Source organism: Hibiscus syriacus, unplaced genomic scaffold (genome assembly GCF_006381635.1).
Source record: "Hibiscus syriacus cultivar Baekdansim isolate YM2019G1 unplaced genomic scaffold, ASM638163v2 tig00006988_pilon, whole genome shotgun sequence".
NCBI classification, from domain to species: Eukaryota; Viridiplantae; Streptophyta; class Magnoliopsida; order Malvales; family Malvaceae; genus Hibiscus; species Hibiscus syriacus.
In genome coordinates, this window is record NW_024062119.1 from 21,276 (window position 1) to 47,130 (window position 25,855).

Here is a 25,855-nt window from a genome sequence, read left to right on the forward strand (position 1 = left end):
AACCGAAGAATAACATATATAAAACCTAAGAAAACTTTTCTAAAGGATGAGAAAGTACCAATTAAAGCTCAATCCAACCAAATTCATATTCGGGGTAAAATCAGGGAAATTACTAGGCTTCGTGGTGAGTCAGAAAGGAATTAAGATCAATCTAGAAAAAGTCAAGGTGATTCAAGATCTTCAAACTCCTCGTACATAGAAAGAAGTTTGAGGGTTCCTTAAAAGACTAAACTATATTTCTCGGTTCATTTCCCAACTGACCAATAAGTATGATCCGGTGTTCAGATTGCTCAAGGAAAATAACCCTGAGTTTTGGAACGACGAATGCCATGAGACTTTGGAGATTATCAAGAAATACTTGTCCAATGCGCCAATCATAGTAGCACTAGTGCCTGACAGGCCGTTAATTATCTACTTAGCAGTTTTTGAGAATTTAATGGGATGTATGTTGGGGTAACATGATGAGTCAGGAAGAAATGAGAGAGTCATTTATTACTTGAGCAAGAATTTCACCGATTATGAGACTCAATACCCACTGATTCAAAAGTTGTGTTGTGGTTTAGACTGGGCAACCCGAAGGCTCAAGCAGTACATGTTATACCATACCACGTGGTTAATATCGAGGATGGATCCACTAAAATTTTTGATGGAATCTCCTGTTCTGACTGGCAGGCTGGCTAGGTGGCAGATGTTGTTATTTGAGTTTGATATTGTGTATGTGAGCAAAAAGGCAATAAAAGGGAGTGCCATAGTTGACTTTCTTGTGAGTCGTGCCTCGAAAGATTACAAGTCTTTGAACTTCAATTTTCCAAACGAGGATTTGATGTGCATTTCAACTGAAGAACAATGTGCCATGGAAGAACAATTGGGGCAGTGTTGATATCCCCAGAAGAAGTCTAATATCCTTTCACAAGTAGATTGGAATTCTTTTGCACCAAAAACATGGCAGAATACGAAGCATGTGTTATGGGGGTTAAAAGCAACCATCGAAAGAAAAGTCAAAACGCTTAAAGTATATGAAGATTCCACATTAGTAGTATACCAACTAAGAGGAGAATGGGAGAAAAATGACCCAAAATTAATTGAATATCGAAATTTGGTTCTCGAACTATTGAAAGAATTTGAAGGTGTTACATTAAACAATCTTCCCCGAGAGGACAATCAAATGGTTAATGCTCTGGCTACGTTGGTTGTGATGTTTAAAGCAAATAGGAAAGCAGACATGATAATATCTCATAGAAGAAGAAGTGGATGGCCATCCGTGGTACTATGATATCTTACAATATATGAGATACCAAACATATCCTTCATGTGCATATGAAATAGACAAAAAAAAACAATCAGAAGAATGACAGCTGGATACTTCCTCGATGGAGATATCTTATATAGAAGGGGTAGTGATCAAATTTTGTTAAGGTGCATGACTGCCAAAGAAACAAAGAGCATTATGGAAGAGGTGCATAGTGGAACATGTGGGACACATGCAAATGGTTTATCTATGGCCAATAAAATCATGAGATATGGGTATTATTGGGCCACGATGTATACAAATTGTGTCGATTATGTAAGAAGATGCCACAAATGCCAGATATATGCAGATAAAATGCATGCATCGCCTTCGTCGCTACATGTTATGATCTCACCTTGGTCGTTTTCTATGTGGGGTATGGACGCCATTGGGAAATCACACCAAAGGCTTCAAATGTACATTGTTTTATCTTAGTGGCAATTGATTATTTCACTAAGTGGGTAGAGGTTGCTTCTTATTCCAGTATAACGAGATCAACAGTTTACAAGTTCATAAAGAGAAAGATAATCTATCGGTATAGGTTGCTGGAGAGGATCATCACAAATAATGCTATTAATCTGAATAACAACATGATAGATGAACTCTATGCCCAGTTTAAGATAAAGGGACAGTGGAAACATCAAACAAAAACATCAAAATGATCATTACAAAGACTACTGAAACCTTCAAAGATTGACATGAGAAATTACCCTTTGCCCTATATGGATATAGGACAACTATGACATCAACAGGGGCAACTTCTTTCCCTTTGGTCTATGAAACAGAGGCATTCGTACCCATTGAGGTTGAAATTCCATCACTTCGAGTCTTGAAAGAAATAGAGTCACATGAAGCACAATGGATTCAATCTCGGGTTGATCAACTTAATTATTGATTAAAAGAGACTGAAAGCTATATGTCATGGACAGATGTACCATAAAAGGATGATGCGAGCCCATGATAAGAAAGTTTACCCAAGAGAATTTCGAGAGGGTGATCTAGTGCTTAAAAAAATCTTGCCAATTCATAAAGATTTTCGTGGGAAATAATGCCTAATTGGGAAGGGTCATATGTTGTCAAAAAGGCCTTTTCCGGAGGAGCGTTGATTTCAGTAGAGATGGACGAAAAAGTGCTGATAAACCAAATAAATTCACTCTATCAAGAAATATTACGCTTAAAAAATGAAAAAATGATGGAAAAATAAAAATGAGGGTTCATGATGAAAATTCACAAATGGCAAGGAGATGAGTTGAAAACATGAAAATATGACTCAAACATTTTGATATTGAAACATCTGGCAAATAAAACCTCTTTCACGTCTGATAGTTCGTGAGAGACTTCACATATACAAAAAGCTTCGCGACATTGAGATCTCCCAGATAGAGGATCACCTAGAGGTGTCAAATTAACTGATTCAAAAACACTTGTGCTAGAATTCATTGAGACATGCTTTTAGTTTCTATAGTCTCTACTCAATTCTTTCGATTTCCATGACTTTGTGTAAAAACATATATTTTATCAATAAATTTCATGATTATCACTTCAAGTTTTATATTATTCATTTTTCTTCATGGCTCATACATACTAACATAACCTAGTTTCAAACAAGTAATTTCTCGGTATTACTTAGAATTAACCTATAAAGTGCAGGGAATCCAAGGCAAGCCACCATGACAATGATCAAACTAATGGAAGCAAGTGGTTGACAGAAGGTGGCACGAGAGATGTCAATAACCCGAATGACAAAATGAATAAATAAATGACAATAACACAGTTCATTCTAAGGCATATCTCTAACTGCTCCCGGGCAGAAGCACGCAAAGAATATTAAGATATCAATCTTTATTTTAGAAATGAAGAAAGTCAGGATCATGGATAAGGCAATGACCTGGAAAAGATGAGTACTCAACAAAGATAGAAAAACAAAGATTTACAAAACCATAGAGCTCAAAATACAAAAATCACATCATGTATGCACATTTAGGCATTTGCAAAAATAGGAGCATACATATCAAATTTTAAATATCTGATAGAAGTTTAAAGAGTCAACAAAGATTTCATTTTATGATTTCTTGCAAAAGAAGATGAGTTTCAACAAAGATTCAATCCACATTTTCACCTTTGAAAGAAATGGATCTCAATAAAGAATTAAGGACCTTCGGTTCATTACCCTCTAGGTACCTCAAATACATATCAATGAAAGATGATGATCTTTTGCAGATAAAATTCTTCAAAGAGAGGATAGACCAAACATTTCTAAGGTAGTGATTGTAATGAAAATATCTCATTCGATGAGGGAGAAGAAGTTCATAATGAAAAGAACTTGTTCAACCTCAACTTGATTTATCACATAAGAAGTTGGATCAACATCAGTACTTTGCTCGATTCCATCATATAAGAAGTTGGATCAACATTGCCATTTCACTCGATTCCATTACAGAATGATGTGGACCAACATTTCCAATGAAAGGGTTCTTAATGAGATGAACTCATCTGATGAGGGAGAAGAAGTTCATAATGAGAAGAACTTGTTCAACCTTTGCTCGATTCCATCATAAAAGGAGGTGAATCAACATTTCCAATGAAAAAGTTCCTAATGAGAAGAACTTGTTCAACATTTCACTCGATTCCATCACAGAAGGAAGTGGATCAACATTTCTAATGGAAGGGTTCGTAATGAGAATAACTCATCCGATTAGGGAGAAGAAGTTCATAATGAGAAGAACTTGTTCAACCTTTGCTAGATTCCATCATAGAAGGAGGTGGATCAACATTTCCAATGAAGAAGTTCTTAAAGAGAAGAACTTGATCAGCATTTGCTCGATTCTATCACAGAAAGAGGTAGATTAACATTTCCAATGAAGAAGTTCCTAATGAGAAGAATTTGCTCAACATTTCACTCGATTCCATCACAGAAGGAAATAAATATTTCCAATGAAAGGGTTCGTAATGAAAATAACTCATCTGATGAAGGAGAATAAGTTCATATGAGAATAACTTGTTTAACCTTTTCTCGATTCCATCACAGAAGGAGGTGGATCAACATTTACAATGAAGAATTTCCTAATGAAAAGAACTTGTTCAACATTTCACTCAATTCCATCACATGAGGTGGATCAACATTTCTAATGGAAGGATTCATAATGAGAATAACTCATCCGATGACGGAGAAGAAGTTCATAATAAGAAGAACTTGTTCAACCTTTTCTCGATTCCATCATAAAAAGAGGTAGATCAACATTTCCAGTGGAGAGTTCATAATGAGAAGAACTTATCTGAGGAGAGTGAAGAGTTCGTAATGAGGAGAACTTGTAGCTTAAGAATTTCAAGCAGTCAGACCAGTTAAAATTGGTGATTTATATCTTTGCTCTATTCCTGTTTTACAGCGATGAGAAAATAAGGGCAGCTGTAATCACTAATTTTCACCCTATATATTATTTTAGTATCAATAAATAATTAAAAAAATCAGAAAACAACAGTATGTAATCTCTGAATATCCGGGGTATTCAATGCCCCAGTTACAGTTGCTGCAAGATCTCCCTTCCCTGAAAACTGTCCCAACAGCGCCCAAATCATAGATGTAACGTTATTATTTTTTGTTGTAACCGGGTTCAATAAAACCCAAAGCAAGCAAAAATACATGTGGTTCCTTATTTTTTATTTTTTGTTGATTGAAAGCAGTGCAATGTAAAAAGAGGCATCTTTATTTTTTTTATTTTGAAAAAAACATTGTAACAAAGGGGTCTTTCCCAAATTTAAGACAAAAAAATAAAACCCTAAACATTTCAAAGGATTTTACCTTACTTCTTTTATCTATTATTTCATTTTAGTTTTAGTGTTATATTTGAACAAAAAAATAAACAGAGGGGTTATTTTGTTTCCACATGAACAACAAAAAATAGAAAGGGAGAAGGGTTTGTTACCTCGTTCTTTCAAACCTCTCTTCGAAGCATAGGAGTTATCCTCGTTCGTCGGTCGGCGAATTATGAGCGGAAGGGTTGCTCTTTCGGCCTTTTAGCTGGTGTTTGGGTTCTTGAAGCTCGGTTTCGGGTCTAGACAAAGAAAATATATGAGTGATTGTTGTTAAAAAAAAGAAAGAGAAAAGGTTTTTACCTTCGGCTGGAGGCTTCACCGGTATTGGGGGACTCCGTTCGAAGATTCAAACGATAAGAAGAGAGGCAAAGGTCTGGTGAGCAACATACTTCAAACTCGGCCCGATCTAACGACGGACGGCGGCGATCGGAGCCTTGGAGAGCCGAAACGTCTCGGTCATTTTCACGGCGTTGAAGACTATTTCACGTGAATCGGAGCATCGATATAGACTCCTCGCGTCAAGAATAACCAGCATGGAAGTTTTAGGCTCAAACTGTCACTGGAGACGACGACCGACGCGGCGGTCGACGATGACACTCATCGTCGATTTCTGGAGAAGTATAGAGAGGGCAGAGCATTTGAGAAGAGAGTGAGAGAGAGAGAGTGGGGAAGTAAAATAAAAAAGAGGAGAAAGGAAATATATAGGTCAATCAAACGGCGCCGTTTTGGACCCCATATGTGCGTTTTGGACCCGAAGAGTCTAATCTCTTCCGTAGTCCTCCCAAGTTCCTCTAGTTTGCATTTTGGTCATTGGCATGCGATCTTTTAATTTTTATTTTAAATTTAATGTCATTATCTTGCTATTTTTCATTTTTGTTTCTAAGTATTAACTTTCTATTTTTTTAGGTCCTCCTATATTTCGCGATTTTTTACATTTTTGTTTCTATTTTTTTATATTTCGTTGGCTATTAATCTATAACCAATTTCAAAATCCGCCAGGGGGGAAAAAAACCCAGCGATTCGCCGTCCTTTGCTTCTCTGATCGGATTAGTCATGGCAGATGAGGTAACATCTCATTTTCTTTTATTTTCCGATTATTTTATTAGAACCAGTAGGATATTATTTATATAAATCAATTTTTCGATAGAGGCTTCCTCTATTGATCACAAGTTTGTTCATTCTTTTCATCTTCACTTTAGATGGCCCAATATTTTGGTGTTTTTGATGAAACCGTTTTGCGCAGTTTGTAGTTTTTTGGTTGTGATTTTTTTCATTCCCTCCAAATGCTTGAAGAAATAGGGGAATTGTCTCAATTTTGGAAGTCATCCGATTTGAAGAATCTGAAAGTTTATTGCTTTAGAGGGAAAAAGTTTTTTTACTTGTGTTGCGTGACATAACTTTTAAGCTGGATGTTCTGGAAGTTTTGTTCCTTTGAGAGTTGTTTGAGTTGGAAGGGGTCGACCCTCAGCGGTGAGTATTGCATTAGGGTCCACAATAGATGAAGAATTTGGGTGGAGAATACTGCGTTGTTTCATGTATCTTACTATTATCATAGATTGTTGATCTTTGAAGTCTAGTGAATCATTTTGTACTATTACAATGCTAAAATGATGAAGGCAACCTTGAAACTTTTTCGGTTTTTTCTAAGCCCTTTTATTGTACCCAAATATGCTTTTTTTTTATTAATGCTCAAATATGCCTTTATTTCAAATGAAAAATCGATACATGTAAAGGGCTTATTTGTTACAAATTAACAGTTAAGCTCTTATTTTGGTAAAAAATGCAAATTAAAGGTTTATTTTTTAAAAAATAATAATAAAGATTAATGAGTTATTTGAGTATAGTAATGTTAAAGATTAATGAGTTATTTGAGTATAATAATGTTGAAGATTAATGAAGTGTATTCATGCTAGTTGGATTATGAACTTATGGACGTGTATATTTAGTTTACTGTATATTTCCTTTGGTATCTGGACTCTCATAATTGGAATTTTCACTTTGCGCTGATAAGTAACAAATTCAGATCAGGTTATCATTTATTAGTTCTCACATTTTTTCATACCAGATTGAACTGAAAACAGCCCCTGCTGATTTCCGTTTCCGTACAACAATTAAACTAGACATTGTTTCACCTGCTACATTGAGTTCCACAGGTACATTGATTTTTATTTTAAAATTCTGCTTGTTAGAAACTATTACATTTAATTTTTTTTAACCTTCAAATCAACTACAGGTGCTTGGCTGCAAAGGGTGAAGAATCTAATGAATGTGCAAGATTTGCCAAATACTATCGTTCTCTTTGTCCTTGTGAATGGGTAATTATATATCTTGTTCTTTTTCATTATCTCAAGTGAGCTGGAATTTGCCATGTTTAGAGAATGTGTGCTTTATTTCATATAAACTTCATTATTATGTGCTGGTTTTTTTACTTCATGGTACCAATTTCTGTTGTTCACAAGCTTAAGTACTTCTATATGTCATGACATTATTGTAAAGCTTTTGGCATATTTTGTGGTTTTGGATACCAGATGATGCATACGCATCATAACAGTTGTAAATATGAATTATCCGCTGACATTCAAGGGCTTAAGTTTGAGCTGCTTGTTTTTCTCACCAAACCTCTATATTGTGTTTAGGTTGATTATAGATTTTTCTGCCTGTATTTTAACTTATTGAATCAGCAGAAATAATATATCATGTCAGTATACTTTGACATTTGAGTGTGCTATATGATATGTCAATATAATCATAGTTAATGATTGATATTGCTGATGAAGATAAAAGAAAGGAAGGAAACAAATAATTACGTACTTAGATTGTCCTTGAATGGCTTTTCTAATCAGGAATCTTCCTATGCTAGCTCGTTCATATCCATAGAGGTGTATAAGTTGATGAAACTAGTATGTGAATTTATAGACTATGTTCAGATCCTTTGAGTCACCAATTACTACTTAGTTGGCGTCCAGGTAGATTGGTAAGTGGTGAATACATCGTTACTTGTTGGGATTTTATATACTTCGGTGATTGTGCTGTAATGTATTGTTCCCTGCTTGGTTGGCTGGTTGATCAATGAATAACATAACAACCTTACCGGTGTTTCACCATTACATTCTACTTGTTCTAAACTATTTTTTTCATTTTCTCTAGTGTCTGTATGAGCTTCAGTTTATAAAGAAAAAAATGAATATATTTAACATGCGTTTCTTATTTTAATAATTTGGATTTTGCCTAATTGCTGTAGATTGAGAAGTGGAATGAGCAGAGGGAGAATGGTACTCTCCCGTGCCCTCTGTGATTACACAGTGAAAATAAGGTGACCCCTCTCTGGCATAGAGAATTCATATTGCTCTCTGGATCGTGTCATTGGTTAAGTTTCAATGTTTGTTTCAGAATCATTTGAATTAATAATCTTCAAATGGAGATTTGTTTGAATCCGTCAAGAAGCATTAATGCATTATGGTTGATGAGTCGGTCAAAAACTTGAGTACGAATTAATGTCTGTCCGATATCTTGATTCATGAACCTGCATATTTCTGCTGATTGTTTCGTAGCATTTTAAGGTACAAAGTGTTGAACACTATTTAATCCAATCTCTTTTGAGCTTTTGTTCCCTAAACCATCTGCTTGAGGTTGTTTTCCTCTTCTTTGAGCTTAAACCATTATATACACAAGAAAATCTCATATAAATACTACAAAATCATATCTAAATAAATAATATTTTTACTATGATTAACAGTATAAGATAATATCAACGTGGTAGGGATGCATACTAGTTGCAGGGTGCTATGGAAGTTGAGTTCCAAGTCCCCTGCATTTAGGGATGGCAATGAGTTGGATTTTTTTCATTTGAATTTGATCCAAAAATTAATGTTTTACACACGTACTTGACCCGACACGGGTTTAGGAGTGTTTCACCCAATCTGAAATTCGATATGATATTATAGGTTAAAACTCATACTTGACTTATATATATGAATATAAAATTTATTTTTATTAGGTAAAGTAAGAATCTGATTAAAAAATAAAATTAAAAAAGGTATTATTGTAATTATTCTTATAATTATAATATTATGTTATGTCATGTTGAAATTTTTATCTTAATTGTAAACTCAACTACTCGCTACTTTCTAAAAAAAGCTTGGTACGACTCGGTCTCGAATTTTAAAAATAAATAATCAATCTAGTTGGATCAAATTAATTTGAAATCTGTTAGTTCGAGTTAAATGGCGACCTTCACAGCTAAATTAAAGAAATCTACTATAATAAAAAGAAACCCTCAATTTAACCATAATGTTTGGATAAATTCTTGTTGATCTGATCCATTTATAATTTTATCGAAACATATATTTTTGTCATTTCTGATTAATCCCCATATCGTCATCGTAAATGGATTTGTGAGACAGAAGAGCTTCTTGTAGATCGGTCTTGTCAGAGGATTCATCTATGGTGACTTGCACGGCCCTTGCCTCATCGTGAAGCTGCTTGGGATCCATCTTTTCGAGGTCCTTAGCTTTACCCCACAGCACAACGTACAAACCAACAATGACCGCAAGAGCACCAACCAAGCTGAACCAAACCAGAAGTTAACCAACAAATGAATGATATTTTTAATGGAAAAAGGAAAAAAATGTTTTTTTTACCTTCCTGTATATGTCTCCTCGTGTTGGAAAACAGCAACAAATACAGTGGCAATAACAGTGCATAGGGGATTGAACATGGAAGCAAAGAGTGGACCTCGTTGTGATATAACCCAAGTTTGAACGAAAAACGACTCCGCCGAGGCGAATCCCTAAACGAAATGGGAAAGAAAAAAGAAGCATTTTCAACTCATTTTAAGATTCAATGCTTGGAAAAGAAATAATGACATATGTTGAGACTGTGATGGTGTATGACGATTCGCTTAAATGGATTGATGGTGTCGATGAACAGTCGCCGAGAGAGAGGTAGAAAAGAAGTTCGAGGTCTTTTTTTCTAGCCCACTTTACCAAGGGGTCCTGTCTCTCTATCTTTTTTTTGACGTACTGTTCATCCTCACTTTCAACTCATTCAATTATAAGGAGTGAACCGCCAATCGCTACCGTCTTTCTTATCATCAACAACATGGAAAGTGTAGAGGAACAAAGAGGACTGACAGTATATAGACAGCAAGTAAGCTCAAGTTGTGAATTCAGGATCCAAGCTTCCACTTCTCTCTCCACAAAAAATGCCACTATTGCTGCTTCTAGGGTGGCAAAGAAACACATCCACGTCGATGAGTACAAATGATCCGGGCAGCTCGCCGAAATTGGGACCTGTGTGAGATTATCACTCAACTGATCTACATTTTCATTGTCCTAGCTATGTTGAGGAGAATATATATACCTGCAAGACCATCCAAAGTGCCCAAAAAAGCTGCTTGCAAGTAGAAGTAAACAACCCAGCAACCAGGTTTCACCTACAGGTCTGAACAAACCATTTGGTGGCAATTGTTCTGCTTTCAGTAGCTTTGGGCCTTTGAGCACCGCCATGGAAATGGCTCCACCCACACAGATCACAGTTCCCATTATCTTGGCTACAGTTGACAGGCTTCGGATATTAACTTTCTCCAGCCTAATCATATCAAGATTAGTAAAAATGTCAAAAGAATCCCACACAAAGTTTAAAAGCATCCCAGACTGTGTTTGTGTATTATTACCCAAGAACGGCTGTCATGAAAAAGGTGACGGCAGGGATTAGATTAGTCATTGCACTTGCTATTGTTGAAGACGACAGATATAGCCCCTCGAAATATGCGTTCTGATTGACTGTAACACTGCAAAAACAACCGAAATAACAAATCATTATAATGTAAAGTTCACCAAAAAAGAATGATAAAAATATAGATAAATAAGCGAGCAGCATCCACCCAAGAAGAGAAGCCAGCAATATCCAAGCAAAACTCTTCAACCCCAAACTGCACCTTGCTGAGTTTTTCCTGCCAACAACAACAAAAAAAGCATGTGATATGTAATATATATATATATATACAAACCCTGAAACCTAAATCCTAGTGATTTGTTAGTTGTTACTCCCTAGAGAGATAAGATTGAAGTATTAGGGTTACCTCCTTGAGAAAAAAGCGATTGGGGCAATGAGCAAGGTAGCCATGCCCTGCCTGTAGACAACAAACACCCTGGGGCTCAACCCTTTCACCAGAGCAGACCTGGTGAATAGAGCAACTCCGGCGTAGACGAATTGCAGTACGATCATGGCCAGAGCAGGCAAGCAATCAGTTATTCCTCCCATTGTTTTTTCAGCCTGATTATGAAACCACTGCAACTTTGGTAAGTCTAATATTCATGCACGTTATATAGCAGGAGAATAATGAAAAAAGAGTTGCTGAGTTGTGGTTGGTGAACCGAGTTCACTAGTAACGTTCCAAGAAGGGTGCTGACTCGGCGAGTTCACATTGGTATAGTAGAAACTAGGGATGACAATGGAATTTAGACCCGACTCGAATTCGTAGATCCAGATCCGTTTTATAGGGTTTGGATCTTAAAATTTTATATCATGGTCTAAATCTGACACTAAGATATCAGATCTGGACCTGTTTACCCGTTTATAGAAAAGCAAACTTTTGATTTTAAAATATATATAAATGACATAATAAGTTTTAAAAAATATATAAATATTTTATAGGGGAAGACTAAGTTTTTATAGGTTTTCAATTCGGCTTGTGACTATAGAATGTTTCATGATCTATATTTTTTAATGTTTATGTTATTCAAAAGACATTTGTGCAATTGTGTTAAGAGTTTTTTTGAGACTTTAGTTTATATTTTTTATTATGTTATTAGTTGTATTGAAATTAATCTTTACTCTATTGGAGATGTGATGTGAAATTAATCAATAATAATTTTATTATGTTAAAAATAGATCAAATGACTTTTTCTAATAGACCCGTTTTAGACTTGAATCTGTGATATTCGTTGGATTTGGATCTAGGTCTCAATTTTCTAAACTCACGGATTTTGGACGGGTCTAGATCCAAGATGTAAAAATATATTTAGATCTGGATCTAGCTAAATTCGGTCTAAATCCAACTTGTTACTATCCCTAGTTGAAACTAATTATCAGTTATATGTTATATTTTATTCTCCATAAAATTGAATTTGGATACGTGTACGACTTATAACGTGTAGTAGTGGTTACAGTCAAATTAGGATATACATTTTATGGTAATATTTTCTGAGTTGTAGCTTTGGCCTATCTGTCACTCATTATGGTAATGCTTTTAATACATTTGTATGGGGAAATTATTAGATGAACCCAGCTTACTATGTTATTTGTGATCCCAATCAATAAGATTCATTCATCTCAAGTTAACTTTCAAATAATTACTCACTCAGTAGGAAAGATGTGAAGATTTATCATGGAAAAAAAAGAGAGATGAATGAACCTTAATGGTTGGGACCACGAATGACGTAGTAATCCATATCCATCTAATAATTTTTCATTTTAATGGGTTAGTTTTGTATGACAACTTGTACAACTGAAAATAAGAAAAATTTGTATAAAAAAACTGAAATAAAATTTCTATACACACTAAGCTTTAGGGTGTCAAAATGATATATATTTTGCTAAACTATGCCTGGCTTTGTTATAGGTTATGCTCACACTTTGCATATTTATTTAAATCGATAATGTTAATTTTTCGAATCTTATTATGCTCATACTATGGGTTGGTTTTATTTTTAAAAGATTGCATAGCATGCTATTTAAAGAGCTGCTGTGAGTATTTACATGAGACTTATTAATATATGGTTTATGCTAAGTGAAACTAGACTCAAATGTTTAGAATAAAGATTGGCATGTATAGGGTTTCGATCGACCTGATTTCGATATATACCGTTCTTATCAGTACCATTGTAAAACTATTTTTACAATATCTTAAACTCGAGATCTTAATTTCTTTGAAATAATCCGTGTCCACTGATAAAGGGTTTGATGGTATAATCATTTAAAATGCTGATGCAAGTTGTTGGTATATGTCAAATCAAATCTAAACAATAAATATGAATTTTTTGTTTAAACTGTTCTAACTGCACCACGCTTTGTTGTCAATAGAATTCACTTCTGAAAATCAATTGACTAAATCTATATATTCCTTTAAGTAAACATCCAATTTACAAGCTCCAAAGCTTCTCTCGTTACCATGAGAAAAGCTTGCTTCTTGTCCATGAATCAAACACGACAAAGTATAAGGAATGTTGAGGGGGAAAAAGTGAAGTTCCTATGAATTTCAGGGCAAAGAACTCAAAGTACCATGCCAACGATAGTATCAATTTCATATATTTATATCCAACTACATTTTTTAATATGTAAATCGATATACAATACGATAAAGAAGTATTCGAAACTGATCGATACGAGCATCGGATGACATGACAGGAAACACAGTTAACTTCAGTTCTTGTGGAACTGAAGTTGATATTTGGTAAAAGAAGTTGTAAGCATGAGCATGTGGTTAATGGTGGTTTCCCATGTTTTGTAACACTGGTGATCATCCACCCTGTCTAGCTTAATCGTCCCCGAATTCATCGTCGACACGATTAGGTTGTTATGTGTAGTTTGTATATTTACAAGCTACAATTTGGATAAAGTCCAAATAGTAGTTAAAATTGACATGAATTTAAGTTCAACTTTACAACCATTAAAAAATTTAAGTTTGAGTTTGCTACTACAAGTTGACAAGTGACTATGATATACACCAAATGTTGCAAGTTGATTCAAGTTGTGATGGATTACTAACTTGTTATGGATTGAAGAAATGCACAACAAGAGTAATGAAGTAATTCAATGCTTTCATTGAGGGCTTAATACCCCTTTTATACAACTTGTTATCTAACAAACTCATGCCAGCTCAGCTCTATAACCACCTTAACAGAAGGCTATGCGTTCACACACACACACACACACTCAACAACCTCACACAATTCATAACAATCCAGTTACTACTCTAGCTTCATTCACACTCAACCTTATTTGCTAACATTCTCCCATCTTTTTCCTTCTTCCGTTGTTTTGTTTTTTTTAACAAGGACGGACATGAAGTCTGTCTCGAAATACTTGAAATGGTGCCTTTGTCAAGGGCTTAGTAAATCCATCAGCAAGCTGAAAACCAGCAGGCACATAGCTCACCCTTAGGCAACCTGCTGCAACCTTCTCCCTAACAAAATGTATATCAAGATCAACATGTTTGGACTTCGCATTATATACAGGATTAGCAGACATTGCAACTGCACTTGTATTATCACACCAAACAATAGGACCATCGGATGACTTCAACCCTAGATCATTTAATAACGCAACAACCAATGTTACCTCAGCATCAATTTCAGCAATGCTATGATATTTAGCTTCCATTGTCGAACGAGAAACCGTTTTCTGTTTCTTTGAGACCTAGGTAACTAAATTGTTACCAATGAACACTCCATAGCCAGTCATTGATCGCCTGTTGCCAGCATCTCCAGCCCAATCAGCATATGAAAACGCCTTGACAGACAATCTAGTATCCTTAGCTAAAAATAGTAGACCATAATCTGCTGTGCCAGCCAGATAACGTAGGATACGCTTAATAGCTACCAAGTGCTCTTTGCACGGTGCTTGCATGAATTGAGCCACCATATTGAATGAGAAAGCAATTTCAGGTCGTGTATGTCAAACATATAATAACGCACCAACAATGCTATGATATTCATGTGCATTGGATAACAACACACTCCCTTTACTTGACCCTTTCAATGACGCTATCATAGGAGTGCATGTTGGAGTAGCTTGAAGCATATTTGTTCTTTCCAGCAATTCCATGATGTATTTCTTCTGGCTAAGAGCTAAGTCAGCACCTCTCCTTTTGAATTCAATTCCAAGAAAAACTGAAAGTTCCCCAATATCCTTTAGAGAAATTTTTTGTTCAGCAGTTGCATAACAACATTAATGTCAACATCTGAACTTCCAGTGATTACTATGTCATCGACATATACTAAAATATATGTGCAGGAGACATTCATGACTCTAACAAATAAGGAGGCATCAACTCTTGAAACTGTAAATCCTAACTCAAGAAAACTTGTTTTAAGCTTTTCATTCCAATTTTGTGGAGCTTGTCGAAGCCTATACAAGGCTTTATTTAGTTTACACACTAAAGGAGACCCACCCGAGTCAAATTGTTCAAAACCTGGGGTTGTTGTATATAAACATCTTCAGTTAGATCACCATTGAGAAAGGCGTTATCAACGTCTATATTCTTAGGGACCAGCCCTTAGTAAGCGCAATCGCAAGCACCACATATACTATTGCAAATTTGACAACCGGGCTAAAAGTATCGAGAAAGTCATGACCAGGGACTTGTGAAAAACCCTTAGCCACTAACCGAGATTTATAACGATGGACAGAACCATCAGTATTCCTCTTAAGCTTAAACAACCACTTACAACTGAAAAGACTCTTTCTCTTGGTATCTCAACTAGGCTCCAGGTTTTGTTCTGAACCAAATCTGAATATTCAGTATTAACCACAGTTGCCCAGTTGGGTGACATTAAGGCCTCATGAACATTAGCAGGAACACTATCACTAATAATACTGGAATATACTTTTGGTTTGTAAACTCCACATTTACTGCGAGTCAACATAGGATGATGATTGGCAGTAGATCCCTGCGCTGATCCATTAGGTGCAACAAATTCTTCAGGAGATGAGGAATGAACTTCATTATTAGCGAGTGACTCATTTGAATCCTCAAGATCATTAAATGAGCCAACAGAACCTTCATAACCACACACAGGAGCCTGCTGATCGTCAACGTCTCAAGAGCTACATCACCCAATCTACGAATATCCATGACAACATCAAGAGGTCGACTAGTCATACCAGAAGACCCACACGTACCAGTACTGCTCTCAGCTGCAAAAGGAAATTGCCACTCGTCAAATTTGACATGCCGAGACATATAAACTCGACCATTTGCCCCAAGGCACAAAAAAACCTTTATGTTGAGGACTCACACCCAGAAATGTACATGATTGTGATCTGAACTCCAATTTATGACGATTAAAAGGGCGTAGATACGAAAACATCTGCAACCAAATACTCTTAGTAAGGTATAGTCAGGTTTCTTATGAAACAATGATTCAAACGGAGACACTCCTTGCAAGACTCGAGTTAGTAGCCTGTTAATAAGATATATTGCCATTACTGTAGTATAAGCCCAAAACTTAAGAGGCATAGATGCTTGAGCAAGAAGAACTAGGGCAAGTTCAATGACATGCTTATGCTTTCTTTCTACGACTCCATTTTGCTCAGATGTGAGAGGGCAAGTTAATCGATGCAAAATACCAGCTGTTAGAAGAACACGAGATAGACTGGGAAATTCTCCTTCCCAATCACTCTGCACAGCTTGTATTTTCGAATCAAATTGTATGGAAACAAGCTGCTGAAACAACTGAAAAAGTATGAATTGCCTGTGACTTATCCTTTAGCAAATACAACCACATGTGACGTGTGCATGCATTGACAAAGGTCACATAGTAATTGTAACCATTGGAAACCACAGGTGAAGGTCCCCATAAATCAGTGTAAATTAATTGAAAATGAGCAGTATAGACTGTATTTGAATCATTAAAAGGGAGCCTATGCCTTTTACCCATGTGACAAGCAACACATTGTTCATTGAAGTTCTTATCAACAACTACATGAAGTGATTTGCAAACTTGTTCTAGGGTCCCATGAGCAGGATGCCCTAGACGCCTATGCTATAGTTCATACAATTTATTTAAGGTAAGAACAGAATAAGCTACTGCCTGACTACTACTCGCAGCATCAATAGCCATTTGAAAAAAGTAGAGACCACCTCGTTCTTCACCTTGCAATAGAAGCTCACCAGACTGTTCATCACGAACACAATAACTTGTAGCTCGAAACTCAAAGTAAACACCACTGTCCCTAGCAAGCTTAGACACCGATAACAAATTCTTTGTAATCTTAGGCACATGCAACAAGTCGTTTAACAGAAGTGCTCGAGAATTAGAACATAAAGCAGATTTACCGGTAGCATGAATCGAAAGAGGTACACCATTGCCAACTAGTAATCTACCTGGACCAGAAAAGTCAGATTTATGATCGATGGTCGACGCATCAAGTGTCACATGGTGCGATGCTCCATATTCAACCACCCAGAAGTCACGATGAGCAGTATGAGCTTCAACATATCGTTTTGTATAGCAGGAACACGCATCACCATCTAATTGCATAGCTTCAATACTTGAGTAATTAGCACTGCCAGTGTTGTCTCTAGCAGAGCCACGACTAGAACCCCTACCTGAAAAATTCTGATCAAACCGATACCAACAATCAACCACGATGTGTCCATTCTTGCCACATAATTGACATTGAACCCTGGGCCTACCACGACCTCATCCTCGAGTAGCATAGCCAGAGTCATTACAATAATCAGTCTGATTGTAAGAACTTGCACTACTAGATTTGGAATTATTGCTCATATTGGTGACATGCACACTCATAGGGAATTGATCATCTCGAGCGTCAAACCCAGCGATATGAGTCTCGACATCAATCAACAATGAACACACCTTATCAAGAGATAGTGATTCTTTCATTGTAGTAATGAAGGCAACATACGATTGATACTCCCTCGAGAGACCCTTTAAGATACTCGCAACTTGTTCTGCGGTGGAGATGACGCTGTCATACGATGCCAACATATCATAAACCTCCTTGATCCAAGTCAAGTAAGTCCTTATGTTGTCATCTCCTTTTCTGAGTGATTGCAACTTATAATGGAGGCTGATGACTATCGTGGTAGAGCGGTTTGCAAAGAACTACAAGACCTTGTTCCAAACAGCCACCGCTGTCTCTGCCCCAACGAATTGAGAGAGTAGAAGCGAGCTGATCGTTGAAAGCAGCCACAATGCCAGTGCACTATCTTGTGCTACAAAGTCATCATACAATTCATTTTGCACAGATTCACCATTTGCACCAACTACAAAGGCAGATGGAGACTGCAACGAACCAGTCAGCAACCGCTCGAGCCGATGACTACGAACAGTCAGCAAAACTTGCTGCTTCCAGAGTAAGAAATTCGATTCATCAAGAATGACATTCGCCTTCTTGTGAGTGAAGGTCTTGGCAGCCAACGAATCCATCTCCTCCAGTAACTGAAGCAGCGAAGCGCCTCAAGAACAGACGGCGAATGATACCATGATGGATTACTAACTTGTTATGGATTGAAGAAATGCACAACAAGAGTAATAAAGTAATTCCATGCTTTAATTGAGGGCTTAATACCCCTTTTATACAACTTGTTATCTAACAAACTCATGCCAACTCAGCTCTATAACCACCTTAACAGAAGGCTATGCTTTCACACACATACACAACACTCAACAACCTCACACAATTCATAACAACTCAGCTACCACTCTAGCTTCATTCACACTCAACCTTATTTGCTAACAAGTTGGCAAGTTGTCAACTTGTGTGCATGGAAAAATTATCATTTGGTCCCTAAACTATTAGGTTACTTGTAAGATTGGTCCTTGAAGCTCAATTATAAATAGACCTAAGCACTTTCGCTTGAAAGTATCCCAATAAGTTCTCTTTCTCATTTGTTTTCTTCATTCTCTCACTTTGTAATATTTTGGGAATTCTATGAAATTACATTTGTTGTAATATTTTGTAATATTTTGTCGATAGTGAAATTATTATCGGTAGTGCCCGAGAAGTAGACGATATTTTCGTTGAACTTCGTAAATTTGGTGTGTTCTCTGGGTTTTTCTATTATGTTTCAATATTCATTAGTTTGACGGGTTTGTGCGTTGTGAAATTTTGATAGTTTTAATCTTGACATTTTAAGTCAATTTTGACACTATATTAGTGTGATAACCCAGTTTCCCCAACCTAAGTAGCATATGTCGGTCAACTCGTCGGATTCGGGATCTCTGTACAACTCGGCATGCAAGTCGAGTACGGTGCCTGAACTATAGAATCCAGATTTTGATCCACTTTCCATGTGATCTTCATCGTTAAAGAAAAATAGAAGAATGATGACAGTGTGAGACTTACATTCTTTCTTGCTTTTTAACAGGCTGAGCTTCCTTAGTTTAAGAATGACCTGAAAATATATGCCATAATGAACTAATTATTTGATTGTAATTATTGTTAATTGATTTAACCTCCGACTTTACTGTCTGACCTTTGATTCACCATCAAAGTACTATGGACACTGATCTGATCCTGTATGTCCCTGTCGAGAAATTGCTGTTAAGACTCCAACTTGAAAGCTTTATCGGGTTTAATCGAGTTCGAATGTTGAATTTTGATGGCACTTTTATATTTTTCTTTAAGAAAAAGGGTGAAATTTACTAACCATCTGGTGTTTCTACTCCTAGCTCGGTGCCCTTGGCTAGCATCTTCCTGCACTTCTCGTACTCGAACAGAAAATCAACAGTGTCCTGGATTGGAAGGATGGGGGCGCTACCATTGAATCTGTTCCTGCACCCTGTTCTTGCTTTAAGTGTAGCAGCTTCTCTTAATGCTGCAACAATTATTAGAATATGTTCAAAGAGTTATTCGTTTTCAAACTACGTTGCGAAAATCGCAGACGATGGTCGGAAATCGAACATGATATCTATGTTTATACTTACATATATATTAGTGTTAGGTATGGCTCATAAATATACCAGTAAAGAGGACAGGAGATGGAGCGGAGTGAGCGAAGCGAACATCAACTGTCCTTACAAAGAAAGTCTCGTTGTGGGGTTACGAATTATGTGGGTTGGGGGTGCGGGGGCGCAGCCTCGCGGTACGGTACAGAGTTGATTTTGTAATTATGTACCAGGGTTTTCTATTATAAATAGAGATGTAACCTAGACCTAAAAGATCATTGAATAAAACTTCTAGCGTCGCCTAGGCACCGAGGACGTAAGCACATTGCCGAACCTCGTAAAATTCTCGTGTTCTTTCGTTTTCTTTACCCGTTTTCGTCAACAATTGGTATCAGATGTCAGGAGCAAAATTCGAAGTCGTGAAATTCGATGGTCAGGGTAACTTCGGATTATGGCAAACGAGGGTGAAGGATCTATTGGCGCAGCAAGGGATCTTGAAGGCTTTGCGACCTACAAAGCCGACGTCGATGGATGAGGAAGATTGGGAAGAATTGCAGCAGCGAGCGGCAGGAACCATACGATTATGCTTGGCGGACGAGGTCATGTATCACGTCATGCATCTATCGTCTCCAGACGAAATTTGGAGGAAGTTGGAAAGTCAGTTTATGTCCAAATCCTTAACGACAAAACTGTATCTGAAGCAGCGGCTATATGGGCTGAAGATGCAGGACGATCACGATTTGGCGCAACACGTGAATGTCTTCAATCAAATCGTTTCTGATCTGGCTCGGCTTGATGTGAAAATTGAAGATGAAGACAGAGCGATGATTCTGTTGTGTTCGTTGCCTTCCTCTTACGAACACATGGTGACTACTCTTACATATGGGAAAGAGACTATCAACGTTGAGGAGATTACTGCAGCCTTGTTGGCTCACAACCAGCGGAAGCAGAATGCAGGGGAAAGCTCTCAAGCCGATAGCTTATATGTCAAGGGTAATCGAGATCGTGGACGGAAGCCAGAGAAGGCAGGGTCCGGGAAGCGGAATTCCAGATCCAAATCCAGGGATAAGAAGACGATTCACTGTTACAAGTACAAGGAGGCGGGACATATGAAGCGAGACTGTCCGAAGTTGAAAAAGCAGACCGATGAGAAGCGTGATGGCTCATCCAAGTCTGTGAACGTGGTCGAGGATGATATTTCTGATTGCAGTGAGGGTGATATGCTTTCTATTTCAACGACACAATTGACGGATGCTTGGATTCTTGATTCTGGATGTTCTTATCACATCACGCCAAATAGGGAATGGTTTTCGACATACAGGCCGGTTAATTCTGGTTCGGTTTATTTGGGTGATGATCGATGTTGCAATATTGTTGGTATTGGTGATGTCAGAATTAAGATGCACGATGGCTCCGTTCGGACGTTGAGTGGTGTTCGACATATCCCAGACTTGAAGAAGAATTTGATTTCCTTGGGCACTTTGCACAAGAATGGTTTTATCCCTAAGGCTGACGAGGATAGGGAAACCATTCGGATTGTTAAAGGAGCATTGACTGTGATGAAAGGCAAGATGACTGCAGGGAATATCTACAGATTGTTAGGGAGTACCGTTGCAGGTGGAGTTCACTCTGTTGAGTCCTGTGATGATACGACAAAATTGTGGCATATGCGTCTTGCTCATCTTAGTGAACGTGGTATGGTAGAATTACACAAGAGAAACTTGTTGCATGGTGTCAAAAGCTGTAAGCTCGATTTTTGCAAGTATTGTGTTCTTGGTAAACAGACTAAAGTCCGTTTCAAGACTGCGAAGCACACAACTCAAGGGATTCTTGATTATGTGCATTCTGATGTATGGGGGCCTTCCACGACATCGTCTTTGGGTGGATCTAGGTACTATGTTACTTTTATTGATGATTTTTCACGGAAAGTTTGGGTGTATTTTTTGAAACAGAAATCTGAAGTTTTTGAGAAGTTCAAGTTGTGGAAAGCTGAGGTAGAAAACCAAACAGGACGAAAAATCAAGTGTTTGTGGTCTGATAATGGTACGGAGTACACAGATTCACAGTTCCTACAATTCTGTAAGGAGCATGGGATTCAGAGGCATTTTACAGTGCGCAAGACACCACAACAGAATGGTGTTGCGGAACGAATGAACAGGTCGTTGAATGAAAGAGCCAGATGTTTGCGGTTGAATGCGGGGCTTCCCAAACACTTCTGGGCTGAGGCTGTTAACATGGCGTGTTACCTTATCAACAGATCGCCAAGGGCATCGCTGGCTGGGAAAGTTGCAGAAGAGGTATGGACTGGTCATGATGTTAGTTTTGATAACTTACGGATTTTTGGTTGTCCTGCTTATGTGCATGTACCTGCTGATGAGAGATCCAAACTTGATGCAAAATCGAAGGAGTGCATTTTTCTGGGTTACAAGAAAGGTGTCAAAGGATTCAAGTTTTGGGATCCAGTTGCGAAGAAAGTTGTGATTAGTAGAGATGTCGTTTTTGATGAACAGTCTATGTTGCAGCAGAAGCAAGACACGACAGTGGTAGATTTCGAGCAATTTCCAGTTGAGAAACCAGAAACTTCTCAACCTACTTCTGGTGGCTCCACTACGGATGATTTGCAGGATTATAGTCTCGCCAGAGACAGGGTGAGACGGACGAATATAAAGCCTCCGAACAGATTGGGTTTTGAAGACTTGGTATCTTTTGCACTTACTGTTAGCAGTGATGATCCAGTTACTTTTCATGATGCCGTTACTAGTCAGGAAAATGACAAGTGGATGGCAGCCATGGTTGAGGAGATGGGGTCTTTGAATCACAATCGCACATGGGAGTTAGTTCCCCTTCCTGAGGGTAAGAAGCCGATTGGTTGCAAATGGGTGTATAAGAAGAAACCAGCAGTAACAGAAAAAGAGGGGGAGAAGTTCAAGGCTCGTTTGGTAGCGAAGGGTTTTTCACAGCAGAAAGGAGTTGATTATGATGAAATCTTTTCTCCTGTGGTCAGGCATACTTCAATCCGAGCAGTACTTGCATTGGTGGCTAGTTGGGATTTGCATTTAGAGCAGATGGATGTTAAAACTGCTTTTTTGCATGGTGATTTAGAGGATCAGATCTACATGCGGCAACCTGAAGGTTTCACTCAACCTGGAAACGAGCATTTAGTTTGCAGATTGAAGAAATCTTTGTACGGGTTAAAACAGTCTCCGAGACAGTGGTATAAACGGTTTGACTCCTATATGATCAAGATTGGCTACAACCGATGTGAGTATGATTGTTGTGTCTATGTTAAGAGCCTTGATGATGGTTCTTTTATTTTTCTATTACTGTATGTTGATGATATGTTGATTGCTGCGAAGAACATGGATGATGTTATCGGTTTGAAAACTTTATTGAGTCAGGAATTTGATATGAAAGATTTAGGTGCTGCAAAGAAAATTCTTGGAATGGAAATTTGCAGGGACAGAGACTCAAGGAAACTGCGGCTATCTCAACGAGGTTATGTTGAGAAAATGCTAGAAAGGTTTGCGATAAGCAGCGCAAAACCAGTTAGCACTCCATTGGCGAATCACTTTAAGCTCTCATCAGAACAGTGCCCCAAGACAGATAAGGAAGCTGAAGATATGGCAAAGGTTCCGTATTCTAATGCTGTTGGCTGCTTGATGTATGCGATGATATGTACTCGTCCTGATTTAGCTCATGTTGTTAGTCAAGTTTGTAAGTACATGTCTAAACCTGGTAAGCAACATTGGGAAGCAGTCAAGTGGATCTTTCGGTACTTAAAGGGTACTGTGGGACATGGAATTGTTTTTGGGAGTCAGCGGGATAATCCTTTGGTTGTAGGATATGTGGATTCAGATTATGCAGGTGACTTGGATAATAGAAGATCTACGACAGGGTATGTGTTTACTCTTGGTGGAGGGCCTATTTGCTGGAAGTCTACTGTTCAATCTGTCGTGGCACTATCTACAACTGAAGCTGAATACATGGCAGCGGCTGAAGCTGCAAAAGAAGCTTTATGGCTTACTGGTTTAGTGAAGGAGTTGGGTGTTCAACAAGGTGGAGTTCAGTTGCTTTGTGATAATCAAAGTGCTATTAACTTGGCTAAGAATCAGGTGTATCGTGCTAGAACTAAACATATTGATGTAAGGTTCCACAAGATCAGAGAGTTGGTTGCATCTGGAGAGGTTTTGTTTCAGAAGGTACATACTGATGAGAATGCCGCTGATATGTTCACCAAGCCAGTTACGACAGACAAGTTCAAGCATTGCTTGGACTTGTTGAATGTTTCGAGTTGTTAAAGAAGCAAGGTAACCCAACCCACATTGAAGTTTCCAAGGGGCAGGATATTCGCCAAGGTGGAGATTTGTTAGGTATGGCTCATAAATATACCAGTAAAGAGGACAGGAGATGGAGCGGAGTGAGCGAAGCGAACATCAACTGTCCTTACAAAGAAAGTCTCGTTGTGGGGTTACGAATTATGTGGGTTGGGGGTGCGGGGGCGCAGCCCCGCGGTACGGTACAGAGTTGATTTTGTAATTATGTACCAGGGTTTTCTATTATAAATAGAGATGTAACCTAGACCTAAAAGATCATTGAATAAAACTTCTAGCGCCGCCTAGGCACCGAGGACGTAAGCACATTGCCGAACCTCGTAAAATTCTCGTGTTCTTTCGTTTTCTTTACCCGTTTTCGTCAACAATTAGCTGAAGCTGTTAGTGTTAAGATTTCACTTGCACCAGTACCACTCGTGGCCGAACCTATAACACTGCCGAGTTGCTCCTTCTTAGCCCCCATTGCTTCCGCCACTTTGGCGTATTGTGCAGCAACCAGAGCAGCTGCAGAGGTTATTGCAGCCTCCTTGGTCATGTTACAATCGTTCCTTTTCGAATTCTCGGCCGCGATCGCGCTCCAATGCTGCTGCTAGCCCCGCCACCGACATCGCTGTCTGCACTTCAGCTCTTTGTAGCCTATCTTCTTCCTTCCTCTTTGCTTTAATATTCTTCAACCATTTCTTGATCGAAATGCCCTTGAAGGGGACTATCTTCTACGGCATCTGAGCACATCGACGACAAGTCGTAAACGTTAATTTCTCTACGAGTACCGGTTAAGATAGTAGGCGAACCACATGGAACCTACCCATTTCTTTCGTAAACAGCTGCTGTAATTCAGTTCTGGATGCATAGCTTGTTGCATCCTTATCATGACTGAAGATAAAATGAAAACAAATAAAACAAGTTACGACGTCGATGAGTAAGGCCGGTACGTCGTTACTTGATAGCATTAATGGAACAGTATCGTCCATGTTACCTTTACATCGATCGATTTCCATGACGGCAAAGACGACTTGAGATCAGTAGCATCAACCTTTGTGCTTTTCTCCATCCTCTGTCATTTACAACAGCATGAATTCAATTCCCTTTGGACTGATGAACATAAATACATTATATGCAAGTATAACATCTTATATGTAGTAGTTAAAAGAGAATGATTGTCTATGATGACGATCGACCGATCGTGTACCTCGGGTTGTAAAGCTTGAACCGCAAAGTCGCACCATGTATGCGAAAGAAAGTTCATCGTCTCTGGACATGCCTCGGAAGGCGATGGTATGGAATTGGAATACATGGAATAATGAGGTGATGAAGGAAATATCTAAGGGATGAACTTAAAAGAGAATGATTAAAAGGGTAGCCGATATAAGCAACTCTCTTTAACATTAAGCGTATAAATAGGCTAAATCAGCACCACCTTAATGCTATGATGTGGTTCACTATGCACAGGAATTATAATTTCACTTGAATTTGATAAGTTTTGACTTGATTTGATCGATTTTTTATTTAAAAAATTCATATTTGAGTAAGTCATATTTGAGTTTATGGTGAAAAAAGTCCAACTCAATTCGGTCCAACATAATATTATAATAATAATAATAATTATATATATAGGGATAATTACAATAATATTTTTTATTTAAATCTTTGTTTTAACCTAAAAATCAGGTCGGATTTTGAGTCAAATCCAAATAGAGTATTCCAAATTTTAACTTGAATTCGTGTGGATAAAAAATTCAACCCGACTCGACCCGTTAACATCGTTAACTAAGCATGGTTGATCG

General features: G+C 37.8%; 2 pseudogenes; both read right to left on the bottom strand.

Moving 5' to 3' along the window:
- Nucleotides 1-9,453: 9,453 nt before the first annotated feature.
- On the bottom strand, nt 9,454-11,365 carry LOC120201095 (annotated as a pseudogene).
- Nucleotides 11,366-13,525: 2,160 nt separating this feature from the next.
- Nucleotides 13,526-25,488, bottom strand: LOC120201097 (annotated as a pseudogene).
- Between the last annotated feature and the right edge of the window lie 367 nt (nt 25,489-25,855).